Source organism: Gavialis gangeticus, unplaced genomic scaffold (assembly GCF_001723915.1).
Source record: "Gavialis gangeticus isolate Ggan-Ray unplaced genomic scaffold, GavGan_comp1, whole genome shotgun sequence".
Lineage (NCBI taxonomy): Eukaryota > Metazoa > Chordata > Crocodylia > Gavialidae > Gavialis > Gavialis gangeticus.
This window is the reverse complement of record NW_017729025.1, coordinates 20,652,693-20,656,787: the sequence shown is the minus strand read 5'-3', so window position 1 is coordinate 20,656,787 and position 4,095 is coordinate 20,652,693. Positions and strand designations below refer to the sequence as shown.

Sequence of the window (4,095 nt, the reverse complement as noted above, 5' to 3'; positions counted from 1 at the left end):
CGGTGCTGCCTCTGTCTCTGGACCCATCCCCCTTGCCCCACCCCTTGCCCCCCTGCTCCAGCCCTGGTGGGGGACAGTGGGGGACAGCACCACTATGACAGCAAGGACTGTTTCCCCCTCTCTGTCCCCCTTTGTCTCCAAGAAGCAGGGCTAGGTTGGTGGGGGGGTGAGGCCAACCCTGCTGGGGGACAGCACTGTCATGACAGAAGGGACTGAGGGGCTGGAGCAGGAGGGCTATGCCAGTGGTGCTGGCCTCACCCCCGCCCCGCTTTGGCCCTGCTCCTTGGAAGCAGAGCGGGACAGCAGGGACAGGGCTGCCATGACAGCAGGGACTGAGGGGTGGGGGGGGCCATCGCTACCACCTGCAGGAAGTAGGACCTGGGGGGTCCTCGGCTCATCCCCTTGTTCTTCCCCTCCATTCCCGCTGTGCCACCACTGCCGCCTCCTGTTCAAAACGCTGTTGGAACACTCTACTTCGTTGTTTCAGACAAGCAGTCAGAGTGCGGGTAAAGCATTACGGACAGACAGCCAGACTCTTTTATAATACCTGAATTCTACACAGGACAGACACTATTAAAATCTTTCACAAACTGGGCCTGGAACAGGTCCCCATTAGGAGCAGACTGGCTATTGTAAACCAGACAGACTCAAAGAAATTCAGTGAGGTACTAAAACTAAGCTATAAGCACCACTTTTTTGTACCTGGTTTTCTAAACTTTTCAGCAAAGCTCAAATGCTAACAGCGTTCCTCCCATTAATGAAAACCCCAAGCAACATGAAAGAAAAACAATAGATCCAAACATAAATCAAGTTTCTTTTAACCTGGCTACTTTTGTGTTAACAATGTATAGAGGGGATAGTGTGGACAAACTCATAGACCCTGTGGACCAAGGGATGCCCACAAATCCAGGGGACTGAGCTTGATGGCCAAAGAGACCCCTTCCAGTCCTACCTAATATCAAGTCTCTTATCCTGCAGTTTGTAAAACCACTGCTTCCATAGTACTGGGGTCTTAGCAGTCTAAATCCGAATGCACAATGGAAAGTGAGGAAAAACCTTTACTTTCTACCAAAGCTTCAAACAAGTTCCACTTTCGTAGCGTGGATAAGGATTAACGACATAACATTTCTGTCATTCCAGATGCATGCTGTTCTTAAGACTATGCATGCCAGCACTGTTAGATGAATGATATTACTGTGGAAATTCAGAATGCTTGATTTTAAATTCAAGCCTTTATTAGCACCAAGATAAAATATTTACTGCCAGTGTTTTTGGGTGCTGTATGTTTGGCAATATATTTCATGCCTCATTTGCTGCTGAAATTATAAGCTTTTCAATGAGTAACTTTGCATTTTTCATGACAAGAAAATCTAATTTTTCTTTAATAGCATGCTGAGGTTATGCTGCATTCTGCAGAAGTACTGCAATTAGATAAGAGAAAGTTTATTAATGAGTCATGAAAAGGTTTTAGTGATAAACGGCACTTTCTTATTCACTAGAAAAACTAACCTTAAAAACCACCACAAAAAGATGCAGCTTTGCTTTTCCTATGCCAAACTCCTCCTCACTACAGTGTTCCAGGAGCTACAGTCATCATTCATGAACCTGTAGTTTCTGCAGCACTGTCAGAGCTGGCATGGTCACGTAGATAGGGCTCTGGACTGTTATTCAAACGGGTTCTCCTCCCAGCTCTGCCACTGACCTGCTGTAAAACCTGACAAAAGTCGTCTTACCTCTCCTGGTCTGCTTCTCCTCCCACTCCTTCACTGTCTAGTCGAGTATGGTGGTATGCTCTTTCAGGGAAGGAGGGTCTCCTATCTGTTCATGCAGTGCCAACCACAACAGAGTCTGGATTTGGGCTGAGGCCCCTATGCCCTACTGGTAACAACAAATAATACAGAAAGAACCCTTTCAAATGAGATTGAGAGTTCTGATTTGCCTGCTACGCCAATCTTGAAACCCAACACTGTTTGTATATAAATTAAATGTTTTTACAGTGGTAAAGTATTTAGTCAACCACCTTCTGAACTGCTAATTCAATACCTATGAATAAGTATTTCCAAATAACAACATAGGCATTTCTTTAAATCCTCTGCCTAGGCTCACCTGAGCATATATCATCCAATAACTTTCCTGGTTTGCAGTGGCAGGGCACAGGTAGCACTCCTCTTTCCCTTGCTTTTTACCTGTGGCTTGCTGTCTGGATATTAGGTGTTTTGTGACTGTGGTAGGTGAGGGTCTGGAGAGGACACCTTTTAGGACACTTTAGATAAATGGAAGGCTCCACATACAGGGGACTGATCTCAGTGTCCCATCCAGAAAAAAAATGTAACTATTTAATTTAAGGCTGACAAATGAAGCTTGGCTTTGGGATACAGAGAACAAGACCAATTAAAGAATCCCAGCATTTCTTTTATATCAGCGTTGTCCATTGATATTTGTTAAGCTTGCTGATCCAGCAATCTTTAAAGCATACTGCAAGATAAATAATAGAGATTTGTCAGTTAATAACCACTATAATTCAAGTATGTCACAGAGAAGTGTTTTGTTTAGTGAACAATATGCTGTCTAATTACCCTGCTCAATCATAACAGCACATATCAAGAAACGCAGAAGGCTTTATATTTTTAACTTGTTATTACTATAGTGTCTTATCACATAGGCTTAAAAAAAAATAAAGTTACCACAGAATTTCCCCTGACATAACTGAGTCTAGAGGACCCATTTTTATCAATGAACCAGGAAATAGCAGTGTTTGTTGTTGTAGTCTGCAAGTTATCAAGGCACCTTATCTGTCCCTTTTGTATGTATGCAGGTATAGCACCACAGAATCATAGAAAATGAGGGTTGGGAGGGACCTCAGGAGGTCATTTAGTGTCTAGTCCAACCCCTTGCTCAAAGCAGGACCAGCCCCAACTAGATCATCCCAGCCAAGGTTTTGTCTAGCTGGGTCTTAAAAACCTCCAAGGACAGAGATTCCACCGCTTCTCTAGATAACCTGTTCCAGCATCTTACCACCCTCTTAGTGAGAAAGTTTCTCCTAAAATCCAACCTAAACCTCCCTTGCTGAAACTTGAGACCATTGCTCCTTGTTCTGTCATCTGCCACCACTGAGAACAGTCCAGTTCCATCCACTTTGGAAGCACCCATCAGGTGGTTAAGGGCTATTAAATCTCCCCTCAGTCTTCTCTTCTCCAGACTAAATAAACCTGGTTCTCTCAGCCTCTCTCATTAGTCACGTACCCCAGCCCCAAACCATTTTCCCTGCCCTCTGCTGGACTCTCTCCAACTTGTCCATATGCTTTCTATAGGGGGAGGCCCAAAAATGAACACATTACTCCATATGTGGATTCACCAGTGCAGAATACAGCGGAATAATCACTTCCCTCAATCTGCTGGCAATGCTCCTACCAATGCAGCCCAATATGCCATTAGCCTTCTTGGCAACAAGGGCACACTGCTGACTCATATCCATCTTATTGTCCACTGTAACCCCCAGGTCTATTTCTGCAGAGCTGCTGCCCAATCAGCCCCCAGCCTGTACCGGTGCATGGGACTGCTCTGTCCTAAGTGCAGGACTTTGCACTTGTCCTTGTTGAACTTCATGAGATTCCTTTTGGCCCAATCCCACAATTTGTCTAGGTCACTCTGAATCCTAGCCCTACCCCCCCCAGTGTATCTACTACTCCCCCCAGCTTGGTGTCATCTGCAAACTTGCTGAGGGTGCACACCATCCCATCTTCCAGTTGTTCAATATCTTCATTAACTAAAACCAGCCCCAGGACCAACCCCTGGGGCACTCCACTTGATACTGGGTTACTAGGGCTGTGCAAAACTTTGGGTGCTGATTTGATTGGAAGGAGATTTGGCCCGATTCAGTGGCCAAATCTGCAAATCTGAATTGAATCGGGAAACCAATAAAAAGGTCCAAATTGATTTGGAGAGTTTCAAATCGATCTGGAAAAGATTTGGAGAGCTTCGAAGATTCAGGCAGTCCCCACTCACTGCCTCAGGGAGCTGGACCTGGCCTCCATGCTGGTGAGTAGTGGGGGGGACAGAACAACAACGATCATAGGGGAACCCCTGCCAGGCCCC

The 4,095-nt window shown here is 45.5% G+C and overlaps 1 protein-coding gene across 1 annotated transcript in view; it reads right to left on the bottom strand.

The window, feature by feature from the left end:
• AKT1 (AKT serine/threonine kinase 1) overlaps positions 1–4,095 on the bottom strand; it is a 104,233-nt gene that overhangs the window by 42,887 nt on the left and 57,251 nt on the right. The window lies entirely within an intron of this gene.